The sequence below is a fragment of the Staurois parvus genome, unplaced genomic scaffold, assembly GCF_062004578.1.
Source record: "Staurois parvus isolate SC_StPar_1 unplaced genomic scaffold, SC_StPar_1.0 ptg000145l, whole genome shotgun sequence".
Taxonomy (NCBI): domain Eukaryota; kingdom Metazoa; phylum Chordata; class Amphibia; order Anura; family Ranidae; genus Staurois; species Staurois parvus.
In genome coordinates, this window is record NW_028317941.1 from 1,798,138 (window position 1) to 1,824,885 (window position 26,748).

The window sequence follows — 26,748 nt, forward strand, 5'->3', positions numbered from 1 at the left end:
TCTCCTGTACTATGTCCGCAGTCTCTGGCCATCTCCTGTGCTATGTCCGCAGTCTCTGGTCATCTCCTGTGCTATGTCCGCAGTCTCTGGTCATCTCCTGTAGTATGTCCGCAGTCTCTGGTCATCTCCTGTAGTACATCTGCAGTCTCTGATCATTTCCTGTGTTATTTCTGCAGTCTCTGGTCATATCATGTAGTATGTTCACAGTCTCTGGTCATCTCCTGTACTATGTCTGCAGTTTCTGGTCATTTCCTGTACTATGTCTGCAGTCCATTGGTTCAGAATTTTTGTTCCTTATTTTGCTCCTCTAAAACCTAGGCGTGTCTTATGGTCAGGTGCGTCTTATGGAGCGAAAAATATGGTATGTTGGCTATTTAATTTAAATCACCTTTAGATATATTTACTTTATGAGATGAGTGACCTTATACTGTATATCACTTATCAAGTGTACAGCTGTTCATATCTTCCAAAATTCTTTGTATCTAACTGTTTTGCTAAAAATAAGCTTTTTGTATGCAAATGTTTTTTTTGTTTTTTTGTTTTTTTTGTAATAAACATAGGCAGTGCAATTTGTGAATATGTCACAGTTGTAGAGAAAGTGCTTTTAGTCTCAGAACAGTAGGTTAATTGAGAAGCATGTGCACAAATTGCCTGATTTCCCTAGTATTTAAATATGAAATTGTCTTACAAGGGTTATAAACTTGGCACAAATCTGTGCACTTAATGTGAAATCGAGCCTCACCTTTATTTCCCTTGTTCTTCTGTTTCCTTGTTGGAGAAATGCTGCGTTCCTCAATTTTTTTTCTTCCCTTCTCACTGTATGTCTGTAAAATTTGTGTGAGTTTTACAGTAGCCTTATGGTTGACATCTAAGCTTTTATTATCAAACCATCTGTTATATACACACCCCATGGTCCCCTGAACCACTGGGGTCATTGTTATCATGTTCTGTGAATGTTACAAATGGCAGAGTACATACCATTGCAAAGCCCAGTAACATCCATACAAGTAATGGATTGAGCAAGGCTGTGGACTGTGGTGGTTTGTAGGGGTTTGTAGGCAGGGGGCTCTTAGAATCTGGAAGCTTCCTGTAATAATAAGGGGGGCCCTAGATACTGCCCCCTCATGTGAATGAGTACGTGGTACATAATACACCTACTTATTCACAAATAAAGACACTCAAAGGTTTTACATATCCTTTATTAAAAAAATAAATAAACAAAATTCCCCAAGAATGTCCCTTGTTTTAAATCTATCTTCAATCATGATGCCACCGCCCACCTGCTCAGAGGAAATAGCGGATAGTGGTGACAACATTGCCAGTGCCAGTGGACATATTTGGGCACTGAAGTCACTGTTATTCCTGCCCCTTTGTTTACCTGGCCGGGTAACCCTGGCCATGTAAGGCAATGTGCGGTGACATCAGCAGTTCCTAGGGATGTGGCGAGTGCAACCACTGGCTGCTTTCTTAGGAACCAGTGACAGTGGGAAGCAGTCATAAGTAGAAATCCAGCTTCTATACATGATATTCTGCTTCCACTGAACAGGGGGCCAGACTGACAAATTCGATTCGCTAGCACTTATTAACCGCATGCCGCCCAGCCACTGTACATATACGGCGGCAGGGCGGCACTCACAGGCAAAACCACGTTTTAAAACGTGTGTTTTGTAAACAAATAGGGGACGCGCTCAAGGCGCGCCGCCGCCCTATTTGTCCCGCCGATCACCGCCGCAGATGTCAGTCGCCGGGTCACAGCCGCTCCTTAGCGGCTATCTCCCTGCGATCAGCGGCAATCAGTGACAGAGAGCACAGCTGCAGTAGCTGTGCTGTCTGTCACTTCCCTGTCAGCTCGAGGATGAGCTGATCGAGAAAGAACAGTTTCTCTTTCTTGATCAGCCTTGTCCCGCCCAGTACACACCCCCGCCCCCTAGTAAAACACTCCCCTCACTCAGATAACCCTTCCCTGCAAAATAAAGTTAACCCCTTCCTCCCCATTGCCATTAGTACAGTGTCAGTATTTTTTCTTTTGCACTGATCACTGTATTAGTGTTTTTGGGGATGTCAGTGACCCCAAGTCAGTACCCCCCAATGTCAGAATGTCCGCCGCAGTCCCGCCATAAGTCGCTGGTCGCTACCATAAGTCCCTGATCGCCGCCATAATTCGCTGATCGCCTCCATTATTAGGATAAAAAAACCCCTAAAAATCCCAGTATCTTTCCCGCCATTTGTAAACGCTATAACTTTCACGTAAACCAATTAATTTACACGTATTGGGTTTTTTTTTTTTAGCAAAGACATGTCGCAGAATGCATTTTGGCAGAAATTTATTTTTGCATTTTTTTTTTTACTGGACATGTTTTATAAAAAACTTTTTATAAAAGTCCAAAATATTGTTTTTTTTTCCTCAAAATTGTCAGGCTTTTTTTTTTATAGCGCAAAAAATAAAAACTGCACAGGCAATCAAATACCACCGAAAGAAAGCTCAATTTGTGGGGAAAAAAAGGATGTAAATTTCATTTATGTACCGTATTGCATGACCGCGCAATTGTCCGTTAAACTAGTGCAGCGCTGTATAGCAGAAAAATGTGCCGTATTGCAGTATTTATGCCATAGTTTGTAGACGCTATAACTGTCACACAAAGCAATCAATATACACTTATTGGGATTTTTTTTACCAAAAACATGTAGCAGAATACATTTTGGCCTAAATTTATAACCAACTTTGAGTTTACTATATATTTTTTATAGCTGAAAGTAAAAAATATTGTTTTTCTTCAAAATTTTTGGCCTTTTTTTGTTTATAGCGTAAAAAATAAAAAGCGCACAGGTGATCAAATTACACCAAAAGAAAGCTCTATTTGTGTGAAAAAAAGGACGTAAATTTTGTTAGGGTGCAGCATTGCATGACCGCGCAATTATCAGTTGAATTAGTGCAGCACCGAGTAGCAAAAAGAGGCCTGGTCATTAAGGGGGGTAAATCCTCTGGAGCTCAAGTGGTTAAGCAGTCACATCAGTCGTTCTATTTTTCTTCTTGGGATAAAGGTTTTACATAAATGAATAAAAGCTGACAGATGTAAGCACCCCTGTCAGTGGTAAATGGTTTGTCTCAACCCTCTACCTGCCACCTTTGTTGGACAGCTTGGTCTGTTAAAAGAAGTTGAAGAATAAGAGAATTACTGGCTGGATAAACAGTTGAAAATTAAAGGAAAACAAAAAAAAAAACAAATGCAGACATCGCATTTAAGGAGTGGTAATCTGCAATATATTGGATTTTTGTTTTGGGGTTTAACTAATTTGCTTTTTTTACTCATTTTGATAATTGATAAAAATAAAAAATTAACACTTCTATTTCTGAAAGTTTTCTTAATTTACAGCATTTTTTTCACACCTGCCTAAAACATTTGCACACTACTGTACATAAATACAGGCTGCTGACAGGCTGGGAGATCCATTTATGATAGGGAAGCATTGTGTACAGGGAGAGGGATAGTGTAAAAAAGGAGTGGGAGCTGTGCACAGGGGAAAAGAGGGTCAGTGTATACAGGAGGTCAATGTGCACAGAGGGGCAACATGTACAGAGGGGTAGTGTGTAGAGAGGGCAGGACAGTGTGTACAGGGGGTTTAATTTAATTTGGGATAATTCCCTGATTGTGTTTTTTTTGTTGTTTCTAATCAGACTAAAAAGCCATGCCCAGTATTTTGCATAATTTTCCATACCCATTTCTTTCCAGGGTGCACATAGCTCAATGCAGATTGTTATCTTAATAGGCGATCCAGTGCATTACTTTGTCCAGAGGCCCATGATGCTATTAAGATGGATTTGTGTGAAACAGTAGGTGAGAAATATAATTATCCAGAGCAAAACTGCTCTCATGTTTTGCTTTAGATAGCCAAACACCTCTCTTTAAATGACAAGACTTACATATATATATATTGAAGACATATATATATATATATATATATATACACAGTGGGGATCGAACGATTGGGCACCCCAGCTAAAAATTTGTATTAATGTGCATAAAGAAGCCACGGAAAGATGGAAAAATCTCCAAAAGGCATCAAATTACAGATTAGACATTCTTATAATATGTCAACAAAAGCTAGATTTTATTTCCATCATTTACACTTTCAAAATAGCAGAAAACAAAAAAATGGCGTCTGCAAAAGTTTGGGCACCCTGCAGAGTTAATATCTTGTACTGCCCCCTTTGGCAAGTATCACAGCTTGTAAACACTTTTTGTAGCCAGCCAAGAGTCTTTCAATTCTTGTTTGAGGTATCTTTGCCCATTCTTCCTTACAAAGGTCTTCCAGTTATTTGAGATTTCTGGGCTGTCTGTCACGCACTGCTCTTTTAAGGTCTATCCATAGATTTTCAATTATGTTGAGGTCAGGAGATTGTGAAGGCCATGGCAAAACCTTCAGTTTACGCCTCTTGATGTAATCCCCCGTGGATTTCGAGGTGTGTTTAGGATCATTACCCATTTGTAGAAGCCATCCTCTCTTTAACTTCAGCTTTTTCAGATGGCATCAAGTTACCATCCAAAATTTGCTGAAATTTTATTGAATCCATTTTTCCTTCTACTCGTGAGATGTTCCCTGTGCCACTGGCTGCAACACAACGCCAAAGCATGATTGATCCAACCCCATGCTTAACAGTTGGACAGAGGTTCTTTTCATTAAATTCTGTGCCCCTTCTTCTCCAAACGTACCTTTACTCATTCCGGCCAAAAAGTTCAATTTTAACCTCATCGGTCCACAGAACTTGTTTCCAAAATGCATCAGTCTTGTCTATATGTTCATTTGCAAAGTTCAAACGATGATTTTTGTGGTGAGGACGTAGAAGAGGTTTTCTTCTGATGACTCTTCTATGAAGACCATATTTGTACAAGTATCTCTTTATAGTGGAATAGTGTACCACAACTCCAGTGTCTGCCAGATCTTTCTGGAGGGATCGTGCAGTCAAACGTGGGCTTTGAATTGTTTTTCTCACAATCCTGCGAGCTGTTCTGTCTGATATTTTTCTTGGTCTTCCAGATCTTGCTTTAACTTCCACTGTTCCTGATGACTGCCATTTCTTAATTACATTCCGAACAGAGGATATTGACATCTGAAAATGCTTTGCTATCTTCTTATAGCCTTCTCCAGCTTTGTGAGCGTCAACTATTTTCAGTTTCAGTTTTCTAGACAACTGCTTAGAAGAACCCATGGTGCTGATTGTTGGGGCAAGGTCAGATGAGTCTGGGCATTTAAAACCTTTGAGCTTGACATCACCTGGTCTTCCCAGACGATGATTGAGAACAATCCATGACACTGGCAGGTCTCAGCTTTGCAAAGGGGGCAGTGCATGCTATAAATTCTGCAGGGTGCCCAAACTTTTGCAGATGCCATTTTTTTTTTTTCTGTTATTTTGAAAGTGTAAATGATGGAAATAAAATATAACTTTTGTTGACATATTATAAGAATGTCTAATCTGTAATTTGATGCCTTTTGGAGATTTTTCCATCTTTCCGTGGCTTCTTTATGCACATTAATACAAATTTTTAGCTGGGGTGCCCAAACTTTCGATCCCCACTGTATATATGGCAGCACAGTAGCTAAATCATTAGCACTTCCGCCTGGCAGCACTAGGATTGCCGATTCAAAACACAACCATGGCACTACCTTTCTGCAATCTGTACATTGTGAAAATGGGGAATTTGCACGGTTGAACCTATTCTGTTTTGTTGAGTATAGATATCCAGCATGATATTTTTCCCTATTGAGATCTGATGTGTTTTCAAAGTTTTCCTCTAATTTTTTTAAGCAGTGTATATATGTAAAGCAGGGGCGGACTGACCATTTGGAAACTCGGGCACTGCCCGAGGGCCCTGGGTCAGTAGGGGGCCCCATGAGATGCCCCTGGTACCTTTTTCATGGGCTTTTTTGAGTTTGGGCAAGGACACAGGGGCCCCATGATCCCCTATTGCCCGGGGGCCCCATGAGTTGTCAGTCCGCCCCTGATGTAAAGTGCTGCGCTATCTTAGTATCTGTAATAAATAAAATATATATCTATATAGTGTATTCCTAAAGTATTCAGACCCCATTCACTTTTTCTAATTTTGATATGTTGAAGCCTGATACTACAGTTGTTTTAATTAATTTTTTTTCTCATTAACCTGCACACAGTACCCCATAATGACAAAGTGAAAACAACATTTTTAGAAATGTTTCCAAATGTATGAAAAAGGAAAAGCTGAAATATCACATTGGCGTAAGTATTCAGACCCTTTTCAACAACACTTAAAATTTAGCTCAGGTGTCTCCCATTTTTCTTGGTCATTGCTGAAATGTTTCTACACCTTGATTGGATTTGGTAAATGAAATTAACTGGACATGATTTGAAAAGGCAGACAGCTCTCTATAAAAGGCCTCACAGCTGACAATGCATACTGTATCAGAGCAAAAGCCATGAGGTCAAAGGAACTGCCAGCAGAGCTCAGAGACAGGATTATTACAAGGCACAGATCTGGGGAAGGCTATGAAAAAAATTCTGCTGCATAGAAGTAACCCAAGAGCACAGTGGCCTTCATTATTTTCAAGTGAAAGAAAATTGGCAAAGCCAAGACTTTTCCACGAGCTGGTCACCCGGCCAAACTGAGCAATCAGGGGAGAAGGACCTTAGTAAGAGAGGTACCCAAGAATCAATGGTCACTCTGACTGAGCTTCAGAGATCCTGTGTGGAGATAGGACAAAGTTCGGGCTTTATGGCAGAGTGGCTAGACGGAAGCCTCTCCTCACTGAAAAACACATGTAAGCCAACTTGGAGTTTGCAAAAAAAGCACCAGAAGGACTCTCAGACTGTGAGGAACAAGATATTCTGGTCTGATGAAGCCACGATTAAACTGTTTGGACTCAATTCTAAATGTTATGTCTGGAGGACGCCTGGCACCAGGGGCGGACTGACCATTTGGAAAGTCGGGCACTGCCCGAGGGCCCGGGGTCATAGGGGGCCCCATGAGATGCCCCTGGTACCTTTTTCATAGGCTTTTTTGAGTTTGGGAAAGGACACAGGGGCCCCATGATCCCCTATTGCCCGGGGGCCCCATGAGTTTATCACCTGCCCAATACCATCCCATCAGTGAAGGATGATGGTAACAGCATCATGATGTAAGGGTGTTTTTCAGCAGGAGGAACTGGGAGACTAGTCAGAGTTGAGGGCAAGTTGAATGGAGCAAAGTACTGGAATATCCTCAATAAAAACCTGTTCCACAGAGCTCAGGACCTTAGACTGGGCTGAAGGTTCACCTGCTAACATAACAACGATTCTAAACACACAGCCAAGACAACACAGGAGTGGCTTAGGGACAACTATGTGAATGTCCTAGAATGGCCCAGCCAGAGCCCTGGCTTGAACTCTTTTGACAATCTCTGGAGAGACCTGAAAATGACTGTCCACTGACGTTCCCCATCTAACCTGACTGAGCATGAGAGGAATTGCAAAGAGTGGCAGACAATACCCCAATCCAGGTGTGCAAAGCTTGTCACATAATACCCAAAAAGACTTGAGGATGTAATTGCTGCCAAACGGGCTTCAATAAAGTACAGTACTGAGTACTCTAAATGGTATCAATACTTAAGTATGTGTGATATTTCAGTTTTTTCTATTTATTAAATTCACAGACATTTGTAAAATTCTGTTTTCACTTTGTCATTATGTGTTACTGAGCATAGATTAATGAGAAAAAAAATGAATTTAAACAACTGTAGTATCCGGCTGCAATATAGCAAAATTGAAAAAGCCTATTGCCCTTATGCCTTGAGCTTTGTACATAGTGGCATCCCTAGTCTAACTCAGCCACATGTAGGAAATGTGTCATTGACCTCTGGAGCAATTACATAGCCTCCACACATGGCCATTTGGCCAAATGAGGCAAAAGAAGAAAAGCATAATCACAAAAAACCTTTGCAAGCTATATGTTATATTGAAATGTTGTGCTGCATTGTTCCTGTAGACATGTGAATGGCCAGTGTGGTTACTAGAAGGATCAATGACTCTTTTATTCACATCACATCTCAACAAGAATTATTGTAGTACAACACTTTAATTATTGAATCTAATCTATGAGCTTTTACACTTACATAATGGGAAAAGGTAATGAGATTTTTTTAAAACTAAGCCTCTTTTGTCACAATTACCTTCAGGTTAATCATTCATCCACACCTAAATTCTAATATCGTTGAATTCTGCAATCTAGCCATTTTTGTCTAACTGTATATTGACACATACATATTTACCATGATCAGCCCTTACTGTACGAAGGTACTATTTTACATCCTGTCTCTATTCTTTCAGCAGTAATATACCACCAGCATTAATCCTTGTTAAATTTCTTTGAGAAATGGCATAATACAATCCATCAAGGTTTTCTTAGTTGTCTAATGGTTAAACCAATATTTTTTTGAGTCGTGTTGTGTTTTCTGCAGGGGGTAAAGCCAGAGCATGTTAAGGGCTGGATAATTTCATTGAGTTTCACAGAATGATTCTTGTGCGTTAGTGTTCATATTGCAGAGATTTATTTCCCACTTATTTATAGGGCAATGCAAGTCTTGAACCTATACCTGAGTCTCATCTGTATTCTATGTCAGCACCTGAGCGTTCCTACAGAGCACATGCATTTTCAGCTTGTCTCCCTATAGCAGACTACATGCAAGGAACTGTTATTTCCTAATAGAATTCAGCATGTCCAAATAAATCATAGAGATACTTACTTTGGGAACATTGAGATTTCAGGAGAGAGAACTACCAGCAGGATTATCACTCCTGCCTGCAAAATTTATATACACTCAACAAATGTGACAGGAGATAACATGTACTTTGGTCTCAGAAGACTGTCATTTCTATCTATGCTGCGGCAATTTCTATTCTTGTTGAAAGGGTTTTTCCATCCTTAATGCATTGCCATGGATGTGCTTTTTTGTTGTTCAGATTACTAAATTTGCCACATAAACAAGGTGGCATGGGTATTAAGCTGAATCCTTCCCTATTTACTATGTGAGCGCTTGGTTTGCCGGCTGTCTGAATGGAGGTTATTCATAGGGAATGCTTGTTTGGAACTATAGGAAAACAGCACTTTCCCATGCTGTTAATGGTTCATATGTTTGCTGGAATCTGGTGAGGTAATTTTTTTCCCCAAATGGCCATGTTTTTGACTAAACATGGATGAATTTAGGCAAGACTCTGCAGAGGTAGAAACTTTAAATAAATGCCTTATAATGCAGCACAAGAGTTGGAGTCTGTCAAAATATGTTACATACAGGGGTAGACTGACAACTCATGGGGCCCCCGGGCAATAGTGGATTATGGGGCCCCTATGTCCTCGCCCACACTGAAACCACACCTAAAAAAGCCTATGAAAGGTACCAAGGGCATCTCATGGGGCCCCCTACTGACCCCGGACCCTCGGGCAGTGCCCGAGTTCCTAAATGGTCAGTCCGCCCCTGGTTACATACAATATCAAAGTGGATATAAACCTCTAAAATGAAAATTGAACAAATCATATCATTCTATGGTGTGTACCTGCCTCAATCTAAAGCACCTAGTGCAATTTTGGCATGCTTTCTCCTTCCTCTGCTGTCTGCATGACTCACTTCTGATAGCTTATGCCTTCACCAGGCAATACTGGGAGATGGCCTGCCCCCACCGCATGCATTTCAGAGCTTCAGAGGTGCATGTTTCCCTCTAAGAATGTGTAGAGGGGGTGTGTCCATTCCCTCCATTCAGGTCTCAAATTACACTCAGCTCTCTGCTGTGCAGTGTGTGACATTAGATCCCCACCCTGCCTCCTGGAACTAAGAAACTAAGAGTATAAATTCTGTACTTTGAATGGATGTGGAGAAGAGAGGGCTTAAGATAAACAGGTACAACATATGAAGGAGGAATTATTTCATCAATGTGTATCATTTTAGGTTAGTCATTTCAGTGGGTATATGTAAGGGTTTACAACCACCATGTTTTCTAAATCTAGTTATATGTGCTAAAATAAAGCAAATGGCTAAGAAACCCTAAAAAATTCATAAACATGCTCAGGTCATATTTGTTATCCCAAAACAGGAAGGGTTCCTTTGTTCATTACTGTTCCCATAGTATTTATGAAAGGAGCAGGGGTGTTCAGACTTTCCTTTGCCAAACTTTGCTGAAAACTTGGGCTTCTTTGTTTCAAGAAATGTTTTGAACTCTTTTGAGCTTTTTGTAATTAAACGTATGCCTCAAGGGTAGAAAATTACCAGTACAGCCCTTGATGGTAAGACCATTAAGGGTTACTGCCTCCTCTAGCCATGTTACACAAAGCATAAAACTAGATCACCATAGAAAATGTAGCAAACATAAACTGAAAAAAAATACTATATAACACCTGTTTAGGAGTATGGGCCCTAGATTTTTTGCCCCCATCAAAAAATATATTTTCAGTGTGGTAGTGCCATGCTCTCAAACTAGGGTGGCTCTTTGTTTTTGCAAATTAAGGGACATGATGGAATTGTGGAAAGGTTGTGGAGTAGGAGCAGGAGAGTGCAGAGGTCAGGTGTAAGTTACGCACAAAGTTCAGGGGACAGGAGTAATTCACAGAGTATATAGGTAAAAAGTAAGCAATGCACAGAATGTCAAGAGTAAGTAAGTGGGTGCCGTAATATTATAACCCCCAGCATTAGCAGTGATAAAAAAATAAACTTCAGGAACAAACACTAGGATCTCTGTGTGCACATAAGGGATCTCCTTTTTGGCAAGTGAAAATAACATATTTTGTTTCTAGACCTAAATCCTCTTTCTTGTGCTGTGAGAGAAGATGTTATCAGATAATTTTGAGACAAATACAGACAAGGCATTCTCTGTAGCAGGGGTATATCCTTATAATCCTTATTATCCTTATAAAATACTTGTAGCGCTACCCTCATGAGAGCCGCTGGTTTTGGGTCCCCCTGTTTTCCTGCACAGCCAGGCAACACGCATTTTCCCCTCTTGCTTCCAAAATCAGTGATCAGTTCATGAGCTTGGTTTTGTTTGTTTTATTGAGGGTTAAATAACTTGGATGGGGTCTAGGGGTATATGGGATGCTCAATGGAACTGACACAACTTGAAAGACAAAACTTCCTTTGTACAAAAAGCAAAAATTAGATCCTGGACTTTCTACTCCCTCTGGAGTGGCTTTTGTCTTACTAGGAGCTCTCAGTCCCCTTAGATGACCTCTTCAGTTCCCAGATGAAAATCTCCTCATCCACCTGGCTGTCAGGAAAAGTATATTAGGGCAAGGGATTCTAAGACACATAAGTATACTGTCCCAGGGGGAACTAGACATTGGCTGCCAGTGCTGAACAAAGGTCGATAAGATGCTGTTTTTTCAGCATGCCCATGTAACAGAAGCTAGCCTCACAATGGATGAGGAGTTGTAAACATGGGTCGAAAGTCAGCTACTTTCTGCCGAACCAACTGTTTTCAGCCGATATTCAGCCCCTGTGTACCCATCTTAAGACACAGAAGTTGAATCCAACATAATTTAACTTTGGATAAGTACATTTGATGAGTTGTCCAGTCTTTTGAGGTGTAAGTAGATAAGGCTTTCTTAAGTGATGAAAGTAAAAGTTTTCTGAACAAGCATGAAAGTGCGGGGAGTGTCTAACTAGAGACTGTGCTAGATAGAGACAAATACTGAGATAAATACAGAGTTTCCGTTCCTTACCTCTTTTTTCACCTTTTAACAACAGCAGTACTCATATGCGTCAAGGCCCACCTGCCAAAAGGCTGCATATATGCGTACCAGAATGTAAATAGAGTTGTGCTGAGAGTGTGTGCCCTGCGTGCTCCCGACACAGTTACCGGCGGCTAACGGAAAGCTCTCCATCATTATCTGTGACCAGGAGCATTCTGGCCAGCCAATCACGGCGGTCACATGAGCAGAAACTCAGTCCTATCTCCCGGCATCGGAAACCTCTTAAAGGGCCGTGAGGTGCCAGGGTTAACGAGTTAAAAACTGTTTTATTTGTCTAGTTGTCATGCTGATTTGTTGGCTTTCGTAGAGTCTTTAACTAGGAAAAATGTTCACTCTGACTTTACTTGCTATCTGCTTGTTCTAAAGTAGAGGCTCAGAATGTGCTGAGTTGTAGCCAGGCAGTTACCTTTTTTCAGAAAAACCTATGGCTGCTGAAATTATAAGCTCTAACCAGTAAGGCCCTTTGATTCCTCCTGTATTGAATTGTGTTGTAATTATACTGCCTGCCTTCATGTAGTAAAGCGCTGCGCAAACTGTTGGCGCTATATAAATCTTGTAAAATAATAACAATATTTCTTTTAGTACATGTTTCTTTCTTTTCGTTTACAAACGTTTTTATTAGAAGATAGACAACAAAAATAGCACCACTTCATGAAGTATGGTATACAACAAGAAAAAGGCACATAAGTAAAAAAACCCTGTCTTATAAAACATAGAAAGTTCGGGTACATGAGTGAGGTAGGCAGTTAGATATACTGAACATTTTCACAACCAACAAAAATTCAATGTCAATAAATCTATGATAACCTGTCATTCTAACAATAAATGCTGATATGACTTCCAACCATCCCATTTTCTGTTGAATAACTGCATCTTATCTAGCAATGTATATTGAATACGTTCCATCAGCATTACCATATCAACTCTACGCAGAACAGAGGACAAAGGGACTGCTGGTGTCTTCCAATGAAGGGCAATGGTCCATAGGGTACAGACGCAGATAGTATGAATTAACCTCATTATGTTGATCGGGATCCCCAGAATAGGAGAACCCAATAAACAATTTTGCAATGACAAATTTATCAGCAAGTCCTCCAGGGCCGAGGCCACCTCAGAAACTTTACGCCAGATTGAAGAAAAACCAGGGCAAGCCTAAAATATATGCACTAGAGTGCCAGCAAGGCCGCAACCCCTAAAACAGAGGTGCAACGTTCCTGGAAACATGTTATGTAGTCTAGAGGGGGAAAAATACCAACGGGTTAAAAGTTTAAGGGCCTTCTCACAAACTGAAAGAGACCTAGATCCCTTACGTATATTATCCACCATGGATTCCCAGTCCTCTTCCGAGAATGTAATACCGCAATCAGCCTCCCATTTCTGTCTATATGGGGGGGGGGGGGGTGCAGCAAAAATGGCAATTGAAAAGGAGCAATATAAATCCTAGATAAGACCCATACACCTGGGAGAGTCATGACTGATACGTTCAAAATAAGGGATCGGGGACGAAGGTGTCAGTCCAAAATGGGAACTAAAAAAATTTCTTATTTGCCGATATCGATAATATTCTCGAAGAGGAATGTCAAAAAGCATCAGTAACATATCAAAACAAATAAAAGACCCGCCTTGCTGAAAATCCATTAATCTAATAAGTGCACGATCATACCACCATAGAAACACCCGAGAAGATGAAATTGCTGTAACAAAATTCGGATTGGCGAAAAACGTCAAACCCAGTGAAACGGGAGAGACAAGACCCAATTTGGATTTGTAAAAGGACCAGATTGTCAAAAAATGAGTGACAATTGTATTATAGACCGACAATGAGTGAGGGGGAATATTTGTCCATAATACACCTGGTAAATAAAATGGGAGAATAGATTGAAATTCAAATCTGATCCAGGGAATTCGGGAGGTAATAGTTGCCCATTGCATCATTTGAGAAAATCGGGCAGATAAGTAATAAAGCCAAAAATTAGGAAGGCCTAAGCCCCCTATACATTGTGATTTATAGAGTACAGATGAGGTAAAACGTGGGCGTCTATTGTGCCAGATGAAATTATGTATCATTTGTTGAAAGCGATTGAGAAATGTTTTGGAGCCCAATATTGGAAGCGCTCAAAATAAATAGAGGAGTTTAGGCAAAACATCAATTTTCACTCCCGTGACTCTACCCAGAAACTAGATAGGATACCTATGCCAAATCTTAAATAATGTATACATGCGAGACACACATGGTGGTTAATTGGCAGCAAAGAGTCCTTAGGCGTAAGATAAATTCCCAGATATAGGATCCGATCCTTGGCCCATTTAAATGGGAAAGAACCAAGGAGGGTCTCCCCCAGGGGCTCAGCAACATTAATAGGCATAACCACAGATTTAGTAAAATTTACCGTGAGACCTGACACGGATGCAAAATCATTCAACAATGTGCACAAGTTAGGCAGTGATACTAATGGGTTGGTAAGAAATAGCATGACGTCATCGGCATACATACATAACTTGAATTGTAAGTCCAAAAGAGAATATCCCAAAATATTCGGGTGTGACCTTATAGCGATAGCCAAGGGTTCCAATATAAGCGCAAACAGCAAGGGCGAAATTGCAACCAGAGAGTCTAATCCTCATTTGAGGTGAATCACAAAGGGCCTGTACACCTGATAGAAATTCATCGCTAAAATCCAATTTCTGGAACAGTGAAAACAAATAGAGTACATGTTTCTTTCAAAGGGGAACCAGTCTGTGCAGCTGGTACCTGCCAAGGCTAAGATTTGCCAGACTTCTAGAAGTAGCTGGAAGAGACCCTGCTGGACTGTTCATTCAATCTTCCCATAAAAAGTGCATTTAATATATTTTATGCATTGCACCCGTAGAAGCCTTCTTTGAGTAGAAATCAAAGCTCTGAGACTGCTGCTGGGTACCTTTATTTTGGATGCTATGTCAGCAGCCCCAGCAGACTCACAGCTGTCATTCAGGTGTAATATTCCCCTATTCTCCTCCCCCCAGCAGCTATGTAAAAGGGTACGTGGGGAGGAGGGGAAGACAAACTTGCTAGCACAGAAAGCAGACACTTCCAAAAGTGCAGATGGCTATGACATGCAAGGAGGGAGAGGGCTGTAAAAGAGAATAGACTCTTCATAGAAAGGTCAAATTTACTACCAAGTTCAGAGGAAAATTGCAAGTGAATACAAATAGTTTTTGGAAAGGAAAAACATTGCAAGTAAGCATTTGGATTGCTTGATTGTTATATGCTTTTACCTGAAATATTTTTTTGTAAAATTCTTTTTATTGAGTTTTAACAATTGGTCTGGGTAATACAGCAGACAATAGGGAAAATTCCCAAAAATAATTAGTTAACAACAAAAATTGCCTCATCTAATATGCACAGCTAAACATCACCAAATGAGAACATATACTAAGGCTGGAAAGGGGTAACCACTGTAGGATGTTCACAGACAAATAATATATAGATCCATGGCCCCCCCGCATAGAAATGGGATTTCAATACAGCAACCCACATAAGATTGTCATGTATGAAACATAGAAATATCCCAGCAGTTTCGGATGCACAGGCAGAGTAAAATAAAGGTTTTCCATCATGAGTGACAAGGCACATAGTGGCAGCTGATACGCCTAGTAAACATGGTCATATCCAACACAAACAATGGCTAAGACATGGCTCAGAGCAAAAGCTAGTCAGAGACAGTGTCAGATGAAGATGTCCATCGACCCATTCTCTTGTCAAACTTAGTAAAAGCCCCCCTTCTTAGATAGGAAGCCTTATAGAATGAAACTGCTTTATTCACCAAGGATTTCCACACCACCAGAGTAGGTGCAGATGATTTCTTCCATGACAAAATAATGAACTTGCTAGAAAAACATAACAGTAAAGAAAGGAGCGTGCGGATTGCTTTTGTGGTGGTCAATGGCTCAACCAGACTCAGAAGGCAGACTTCAATTGTAAAAGGTACAGAAATAGAGGTAACAGAGGTGATACAAGTTAACACTGCCTGCCAGAAGGCCTTAATGCTAGGGAAATCCCAAAAAATATGCATGAAGTCAGCTATAGGTGCAGAGCATCTCCAAAATAGGGTAGACTGGCCCCTGTATATCCTAGCGAGCCTAGCTGGGTAAAATATACCCTATTCAAAAATAACGGTCTCTAGCAGAGATTAGACAACTGAAAGGGGCCTCCCAGACAGCACCCCAATCATCCCGGTCTAGACCACGAGGCACTGCATCCCAGACTGATTTACATGGACTGATCAACTTAGCTGTTTCTGGGACAAGGTCCTTGTATATAGTGGACAGTGGTTTAGTTAATGATGCATCCCAGACCAGGGATTCCACATCACTGGATTTGAGGGTAAGAGATTACCTGCAATATTTTAAAGTGCATGGTGATTCACATGTGTGCTGTGCCTTTGAACTCGTGCCACTTTCAGAAATTAGGCTGAATAAGAGTCTTGACCGTAGCAGATTGTAACAGGTTCTCTTTAATTTTCTTATTTTTCTGCTGTCATACTCAGATTGCACATTGAATCACTTCTTTACTGTGTACTGGATTATTTAAGGTTACAATAAGTACAGTAAATGCGTGATTTACCGGTACTTAAATGTAGATTTATACTAGATAACCTTGAAGACCAAAACTTTGGTAAATCTATCAATGTTGAATTAAAGCTGCTTTTTTAGATTCTGTGGCAAAAATAATCAGCACTCTTTGGGGTAACATTTGTTTTTAGAACAGATTTAAACAGTGACACAGTAACCACATGTGGCTTGCACTACCCCTTGCTGTAGGTTGTGGAGGACTTTCAAATTTAGCCAACTTTCCCCTCTGTCTAAGCACATTTTGCTTTACATGGCTCCAGTAAGTATGGTGCCAAGCATAGTCTAAAATGTTTAAATCTTTTATTTTAAATTGTTTGCTTAAGTGTTTTCTTGGTATTTGTTATAGTAGGTTTTACACATAGTTTTAATGTGGCTTACAAGCAGATAAAGGATGGGAATATTTGATGTTCAGAACATTCCCTTACTAGTACCTTCTAGCCAAAATCTCTCAACATGGCAAAAGTTGGTATCAAAAGTTAATTGCAAAGATTGATGCCAGGAAATGGAAAGGAAATAAAGTGAGTGGGAAAGAGAAAACATTACGAACTGCAGAAGACAAAAAACCACTGGCTCAACATTTTAAACAATATGAGATCATAATGGAACAAACAGAAATCAGTCTTCACATCATGTGAGCCTGCAGCTGGAATCAACATGACTGCTCAGCTGTTTTGCAAAAGTTGGAAGAGTCTGCAAGACGTGTGATTGAAATTCATTATGAGTTTCTCTATGACCAGATATCACTTCTGTACCTTTTCTAATGCTATCTTCCTTTCTGTTATGTTTTATTATTGGTTCAGAATGATCACAAACAGAAACCAATTTCAGTTTGTATCTGAGAGGACTTTACAACAAGGGTCTTGCCAAAAAACTGAATTGAGACTTGGTGGTTTTCTTTATCTGCCCTTTGTATTAATGTACAGTTGTTGGCTATTGCCTATTTTCAGACATTTTGCCAAAGAAGAAATTGTCAAGGATATCAAGGAAACCCATTTGAAACAGAGCTCCAGAGTAAATGTACGGATATGTGCTCTATAGGTCAGATTTATTAATTAGCACAGTAGATCTATTACTGTGGGACCAGAGACAAAGAGGGAGCTTTTCCCTGTGTAGTTATCAGACATGTATTTTCTTCTTATTGTAGCACTGCTCCATTGGAGGTTGCTGTTGATTTGGGTCCCACTATAGCCCTGCACAGTCATGCATTCAGCATTTTCAGACAACTTGCATCCAGAGTCAGAAATCAGTCATTGAGCTTTATTTCTTGGTTTATTAAGGGGATTTAGAACTGGGATAGGGTAAGGAGGGTATAGGATACCAAAGAGAACTGACAACCGAGGACACAATTACTGGAACTATTCAGAAGCACAGTCTCTGTTGGAGAGCTAGCCAGCATCTCCTTAATGTACCACCACAGACCCTAGATGAAATTCTCCTCTTCACCCAGCAATGTGGAGGTTTTCCTGAGCAGGGGATTTGGCTCCTATTCCTTTAAATACATGAACAGTCATTAGTAGGGGGCTAATATGGTTTCCCACCAGAGTGCTCCTTCCCCTATCAGCCCAGGGGGTGCAGGTGTTCTCACTCAGATCCTCCACTTGCTGGTTGGCTTCTGCCTTTCCAGCTCCAGGCTCGCAGACAGGCCCATCCCTCGCCCTCCTGGCAGCCTCCTTCCTTGGCCCCAAATCTTCCTGTCTCCCACACTCCACACTCCTGCCAATGAGCAGGCTCCAACACTTTTAAGGGTGTCCAGCCCCTTGCCAAGCCTTCTGTTGGGCATTGGCTAGGATCTCCCAAGAGTGCTGCCAGTCACTCCTCAGATCCATCCACTACCTTTAAGGCCTTCCTCTAAAAACCCTAAATCAGGGGAAAATAACAGAGGGGCTGGCCTGCAGAGCATCTCAGCCCTGACCACAGCTTGACCGCTCTCTGGCTATTAGGCCTGGGATGCTGCTCAGACCTTGTCTAACCATTGGAGTCTAGCTCCCCCTAGCTAAACTAGGAGGGTGCAACATTATCATAATTAGATATATAGTCGTCTCACATAAACTTTTTTATACTTTTTCATGATATTTCAACAAATTGGGATCTGTAAAACAAGGAAAAATTATTTGCAACACAGGTGATCCTCTGGTGGTACTTTGCCAGACTTTGTACATTTACAAGCTCCAGGGACAAACCTGGTCCTGTGTTGTCCGATTGGCTGAGAGCTTTGACAAACTTTTCTCAAACATGTGAAGATTGGGCTCAATACGTATCTCTCAAACGCAAGGAAAAAATTGCAATCCCAGATCTTACAGGTCTTTAGAAGGGGCACTATATAATGGATAAAATGTATAGATGGAAAGCTTCCACTAGTCATATAAATGTGTGCCTGCATGTACCTTCCAAATCAATTCCCAAAACATATACAGAGTGGAAGTTTGACACTTTTTTGTTGTTTTGGAGTATTTTAAAACATAGAGGATGCTGGAAATCCACTTTAAGGAATTTTTGTTATTGGGCTAAGTAAAAAGTAATCAAGATGCTCTGTGTGGTATGCATTCAACAGGCCATCCAGTGAGTTCACAGGGTTGCTTACCTACAGACCCTGACAACCACATCTCCAGTTGCCTCCTTATGCATCCATTCACCTGTATTCATGTTTACTTTACTTTCCATCCCTCTTTCATGCTTTAACCCTTTCTGGCATGTGTTATGAAGCTCCATCTATATAACCTATTCTTAATTGGATTTGCAACATAGGCTGTATTCAATTACAGATTCCTAATTAAAGAAACAATTTTACAAGCACGATTTGCCTCCCTTCAGAAGCACTGATTAGCCTGAATGAAGACGCGCATCTGCGGTTAAGTGAGGGTCTGAACGGTGGTAATTAGGACATAATCCTTGGAGATGAGTGGAAATCTGGAGGTGATGAGAGGGTGGTACAGAGAGATAGAAAGAGAGTGAGAGAGAGAGAGAGAGAGAGAGAGAGAGAGAGACCAACCAGCTTCCCTTTGGTGTCTGCGGGTAATGAAAAATAAACAAGTGAAAAGTACCTGTATTACTATAGACGACAGGTCATAGTGAACGGGGCCTAAAAAACAAGCATTGCATCCAACTGTAAAGGAACACACCAGTAATATGACCTAACCTTTTTTATTAAATTTCAAAGACCATAAGACCTGGAGAAACAATGGGGTTGATTTAGTAAAACTGGAGACTGCAAAATCTGGTGCAGCTTTGCATCGAATCCAATCAGCTTCCAGGTTTTATTGTCACTGTTTAGTTGAAAAAGCTGAAGTTAGAAGTTGATTGGCTACCATGCACATCTGCACTGGATTCTAAGTGCTCCCATTTTAGAAAATCTCCCCCACATTATACATATTTACAGTATATGGTCCAGGGACCCTAGACTTCTACCTGCAATCCACATGCAGGTCTGAATGAGGAGAACACACAGTTCCTAGATTCATATAATGTAGTGGAGGTATTTGTGTAAATACACAAATAGGTCAGAATTGTAATATGTTAATAAGATTCAAACTGAAATGTTCATTTGGGAAGCAAAATGATAAATGCCAAGATATCCTGCTAAAAAAACTAGTTCCTTAATTTTTCTTTTTATTGTATCCTAATTAGAACTAGTATGTGTGTGATACTGTTTGATGTGATTATATTCTGTTAGTAGTAATAACAAAACATATTGTTGAATTCTCCACTCTGCTACTTTGTCCCCCTACATGCTATGCTGTTTGTCAAAATGATGCAGTGGTAGCAAGGAAGCACTGGAAACATTTAGCTTGGAAGGAGAACATGACCAACTAACTCTTTCATGATAGACATTGTTTCCTGTAGGCTATAGAAAGCGTACTACACAAAGAAGTCTTGATATGTGAATGTGACAAACAATGAAAAATTAATGCATTTTGCCTAATATAAATATTTCTTATGGTCATAACTGCAATCTAGTGCCCATAATGTGGCATTTTTTATAAGATGCCCTTTATGATCATAGGAAGAAATCATGTTACACAAATTCCGGAAATGTTTGTCACAATTGTACAGCAAATTATTTTAAAATAGTGCCACAGTGATTGGTGGCTATGGTAAAGGGTTGCTGTTGTCTTACAGAATATAAGTAATTTATGGTAACACACATTTTTACCTATAACTGCATGAAAAAGGATATTGTAAGAGGATGAACTGAAAATAGTAAGCACATTATTTGCTGAGCAAGATGATTACAGCTATGTAAAAATTATATGGACTTATCTAAATAAAACACAAAATAAAACACCGTGTCATAATCAGAAAGAATCCCTATTATGCTAATTTCTTTAACAATTTCACAGTTTTGCATTTCTTACCTTCCATTACCTTCCTTTGCAGCTCTCTATGTTTGGTTGCATAAAATCTCAGAACTGCAAGAAAGATGGAAGACTTCACTCTGCTTGCACTGATTGGGGTCTACCACTTTAAGATCTGTGGTAAAATACTTCTTTTAAAATTGTTTTGCAATTTACTAAAAAACGCAATTTTCAGTATTTATTCCATGAAACCAATTGTATTTTATTGCATGTAGTCATATCCACTGGGATGGATACAGCGGAAAGGGATTAGAATGCCAGTCAGTTTTTATTCCTGTTTGTGCCCCTGTTGGAGAGATTCGCTCTCTGTATTTCTCCTGTTTCTCCTGATCATTAAACGTGAAAGGGAAAGAAAATCCCACATTTCGGGTTGACATTGGAACACTAACAGAGGGGAAATCTTTCCAATAGGAAACAGAGGGTAAACAAAATATATGATGGGGTTCTAACCCTCCCTTACTCTAAATAATCTAAAATGAAAAAGAAGTTACTTTAAAGTCATTTTTGCTGCGATATTTGGCAAATTCATGGCTATATCTTTGAACATGTCTGTTTTTTCTTGATAGAGAATAGCCATTGGGGGAGATATGCTTAAACTGGAGCCTAGAAAATCTGGTGCAGCTGTTCACAGTGACCAATCAGCTTTTAAATTCAGCTTGTTCACTGTAACTTTGACAATAATAGACATGTGCAATAAGTTTTGCTACTGAAATTCGGACAACATTTTCATTATTGGGAGATTTGGATGTATCTGAATTTCCAAATCACAATAGTAATGAGTTTCAACTAATGGCAGTCAGAGTGCCATTGTCTATCCTGTAGAGGTCTGTGCATCCCTCCATGGATATGCCTCCCCAGACCATCACTGACCTATCACCAAAACGGGCATGCTGAATGATGTTACAGGCAGCATAACATTCTCCATGGATTCTCCAGACTCTTTCATGTCATGTACTCAGGGTGAACCTGCTCTCATTTGTGAAAATCACAGTGGTGGACCTGCCAATTCTGGTGTTCAATGGCAAATACCAATTGAGCTCTATGGTGCCGGGTAGGACGTCGGACCCCTCATGAAGTCTGTTTCTGATTGTTTGGTCAGAGACATTTTACACCAGTGGCCTGCTGGAGGGCTCTGGCACTGGCTTTTATAGGGCTCTGGCAGTGCTCATCCTGTTCCTCCTTGTACAAAGGAACAGATACCGCTCCTGCTGATAGGATAAGGATCTTCTACAGCCCTCTCCAGCTCTCCTAGAGTAACCACCTGTCTCCTGGAATCTCCTCCATGCTCTTGAGGCTGTGCTGGGAGACACAGCAAACCTTCTGGCAACGGCACATATTGATGTGCCATCCTGGAGGAGTTGGACTGCCTGTGCAACCTCTGTAGGGTCCAGGTATCTCCTCATGCTACCAGTAGTGACACTGACCCTAGCCAAATGCAAAACTAGTGAAAAAGAGTCAGAAAAGATGAGTAGGGAAAAAAATGTCAGAATCCTCCACTCTGCAGAACAATTCCTCTTTTGGGGGTCGTCTCATTGTTGCCCATCTAGTGCACCTGTTGTTAATTTCATTAACACCAAAGCAGCTGAACCTGATTAACAACCCCCTCTGCTACTTAACTGACCAGATCAATATCCCAGGAGTTTAATTGACTTGATGCTATACTCTGATTAAAACGTGTTCCATGCAGTGTATATGCTTGTATATACACAAAAATGTCTTCGCAAATCTGGCGAAATAACAGGAGGAAATAAATATATTTGACTAAATATAACATTTATGTGTTTTTAATCATATTTAGATTTCTGTGCATTACTGTTGAGAGACTACTGATCCAAAAAGGCAGAGACTACTTCAAATTGGCTATTATATTTTTACATTCCTTTAGTATTGCATGCCTGGACCACTAATTATTTACTGCGTGCATTTATTTATTAACAATATTTCCTTTAGTGAATTGACTTTAATCCTGTTTTATGAGGTATTTACCAAGTTTTTTTTCTTTTAAAGGTAAATACAGCATAAAGGAATAGTGAATTGACATTTTCAGCATTGCATATAATATTTGGGAAAAATGTGTCAAATCATCTGCGATGACGCATGCAATCTGATATAATGGAACCCTAACTCCTCTCAGGCAAAACAACCCAACATATATTGTTTGAACAGGCTTTTGGGGAAAAAGTTCCCCTGCCTTTCAGTCTAGTCCACCCCTTAGCCCCAGTCAAATCTGGATACATATTAGCCTATACCCAATTATTATAATTGTAAATAAAGTTTGCTTCTTCTCTTCTTGTCAGTTAGAGTAGAGTTTTCTTCTATATGGTTTGTATAGTAATGAAGCACAAAGAGCCATGATGATGTGCAAACTGCACTAACCCAAAGTAACCAAACAGATGTCAGTTTATTGTGGTCAGAGAGCTGAAAACCAAATATGAGTTGCTGATACTGCAATTTGGACAAATGCCTTATTAAATACTCCAGATTGTGTTTTCTTCAGTCCAAACTGAATAGGTTTGCTATTTAAAGTGGTTGTAAAGGCTCAATGTTTTTTACCTTCATGCATTCTATGCATGAAGATAAAAAAAACCCTTCTGAGTGCAACAGTACCCCAAATACTTGCTTGAGCCCAATCCCAATCCAGCAATGTGCATGAGAGCCTCTGCTCTCCGGGAACTCTAAGACTCTCACTCTATATTGGCTATTGGCTCCCACTGCTGTCAATCAGTGAGCCAATGAGGAGCGAGAGGGAGTGGGGCTGAGTCATGCCTGTGTGAATGGACACACAGAACAGTGGCACATGAGTGAGCCTGCTTGGGTGCCCCAATAGCAAGCTGCTTGCTCTGAGGGCTGCTTGCTCTGAGGGCACTCAGCAGGAGGGAGGGGCCAGGAGCCCAGAAGAGGAGGATTGGGGCTGCTCTGTGCAAAACTATTGCACAGAGCAGATAAGTATAACATCTTTGTTATTTAAAAAAAATAGTTGCCTTTAATATCCCTTTAAAATCTAAACTACACTACTCTACACTAGGCATGTATTTTATTGAAAGAGGAAATGAGGGCATGCATTTCTGCATTCTAGTTTGCTGTTAGCACCATTCATTTGTTTTATATAATGGATCACCTGACGCTGTGTTCCAGCAGGCCGCACTCTCATTATGTTCATATCTACCCAGTATCCGTTTAGATGTTCATATTCAGACTATTTAATGCTTCATTCATAAACCACACATCCTGCAAATGCATCAAGGTTCAGAGCTTAATTTAAAAGGTCATCACTATTTACGACAGCTGTCCAAAATTTAATGAAATCCTCTACATATATCTATCTGGAGTAAGCATGACTAAAGCTGAATTATGGGTGCGAAGCTACTTTCAAGTAAATGACTACATTTGGCCCATAGGCAGGCTGGAAGATTTGATAAAGTGATACTGTACACTTCTGAATATCAGGAGGCATCAAGGATATTGCTCAGTTTTGTTTGTCACAAGTCACAGGGAAATTCAGTATGGTCTCTACCCCCGTGGCCATCCAGTGTAGGCCTCTCCTCATCTGCAGTTCTTTAAATACAACTAGATTTTGTACAAAGTTATACAATATTGTACACTACAATATTGGCATCTCTGTCCTTTCTGCAAATCTTCATTTAATACCCATGCATAGCATTTTTTGTGTTTTTCGTTCCAAAGCAATTTCTGGCCAGGCTGAGCATTCCTAGCAGCAGAATTAAAAGCTAAAGCATAGATCGCCTTGGGATTTCCACCGATGATTCTTAATGGTAGGAGAACAAGGAATTTATGCAGCAAGCCATGATTAACTTGTACAGAACAGTTTGTTTGGAGGGGGGAAGTTGTTTAGTTATGCCTGTAAATGCTCTGTGCTTTGCCCGACTGCTTTTTTCAGAAGCTTGATGTGTTTGTTAGGAAACAAAGCATACAGAGCCCTGGAGGGACGAGCTCCACTATTGCCTGCTCTGATCATGGTGGAAACCTCAGCAGAATTGTTTTTGTGTCCATATACTGGATTCATGTCAACCAGTAAGCACGGCATAATTTCAACTTGCTGTAATTATCGGTTCAAATGCTGACTTGGGAATTACCTTTTCTGCCAGCAGGTCAATAATAGTTCTCCTCTTGCAACGTGGAAATACATGGACTCAAAGCTAAGTTGAATAATTCATTGGGGAAAACTGCTGCCAATTCATAAATGTTGTGAAATTTTAATGCTACATTGGGCTAATTAAGATGTAACAATTTGGATCAGCATTTGAATCACACATTTTTGTGGAAGATGTTCAAGGACTTACAGAGACTAACCACTTCCTTGTGGACTTTCTTGAGGAATGCATTATCCTGGGCAGCTTGGGCAGTGGATGAGAGTATATGGACTTTCCTACACTGGACAGTGCTCACAATTGAGTTGTGCCTCTGGAAAGCTCTTCGATGGTTAGCAGCTAGTTTATGGAATGGATCAGCAGTACAGTGTTTCATTTTTCTTTACCATCTGTCTCCAGTGGCCTGGATTATCCTACCAGAGATTCTTTTTGGAGCTTCTTCATTTACCTGCGTAGGATTACAGAGGCTAATTCAAGTGTGCCTATTTTGTGGATGGCTTGTTTTTCTGAGCACTATGTCTTTATGGTTTCAACTTTTAATCCATTGCCTTCCAACGATGTTTCTGCTGTGGTTGATACTTCCATGGAAGTTTTTATCTGGTTCCATTCGTTATTTAAAACATCTATCAGTGCAATCTTTAAAGTGCTTTAATTTTCTGTAGAAGAGCACTCATCCTATGCTACCGAGGATGCAAGATCTAGAACAAAACACCGTAAAGCATTTTACTGTCAGTACTTTGTTCTTCCTTTAAAACTCTTGAAAATGTCCTACATGTGACATGAGACAAATTCAGTCACAACCCTAGAATTTAATAAGATGAAGTGATAATGCACAATAAACCAATGACAAAAGCAACAGGAAATTTAGACAATCACATGCATCATCTCTATAGTCCTTTGCTTGAAATTGGAATCATTTCAACATTGAAAAGAAGAAACAGAACATTCCAGGGCTGACATTAGAGAAGCAGAGCAATTATTAAGCAATAATGAGGGAGTAATATGAAGAGGCTCATAGATAATTGTCTAATTTACAGTGGTAATTACCAGAAGAATTTTGGGAGACAAAGGAAGCTAAAAAAAAAAAACTTTCCAAAAGAAGTTGTTACCTGGGGTGTGAAATTGTGACTAACTCCAGAGGAGGAATTAGCAGCTTTTAACCTTATTCCTAAGAGCTGAATGAATTAAGCACTTGTAGGTCTCAACAATGACTGACTTCAACTAATTGCTGACAGCGTGATGAATTCTGCTTGCAGCACACTGATGCTTGTTTTGTTCACTGAGGGAAACAATACACCAGAAAAGGAAAGAGTAGGACTATAATCACTGATTTTTTTCCCAGGTAGGAATACTCCAGCAAGTAAATAGTTAGCTTCAGTGAGCAGGTGATACATTGTGCCTCAAACCCCCCCACCTCTTTATCAGAGGCATACTTAAGGTTCAATCAGAGGCTTAATGGACCCATGCGAATTATGAGACTAATTAAGAGCATGCCGGGCTTGTAAAACAAAACAGCTGTGGTGACTGCAGGAAAGAGGGACATCCTCTCAGCTCCAGCTTGGAAACAAGGGTGGGCCTGTACGTAGCAACAAACCAACTGAGGGCTTTGGATAATCTGGGGTTTTCATTAAAGATGTTGCACTTTTAAAGCACTTTGCCACACAGCAACATAATTGTGTGTGTTTAAGCTTACAATGCATCATGCATTCTTTTTCGAGATCAGCTACCATATTTCCTTACAATCACATCAGTACAGAACTAAAGCCCAGTCAGTACAATACTTCTAATCAAAATGTTTGTTAAAACTGAATGACTATAGTGATTAAGGTTCTTCAACCAGATTACAGTTTTGATCTGAAAGAGTAGACACACATCTTTAATGACACAAAGCAGGGCAGTTCATAAATTATTTGGATTATTCTGAATATTTTG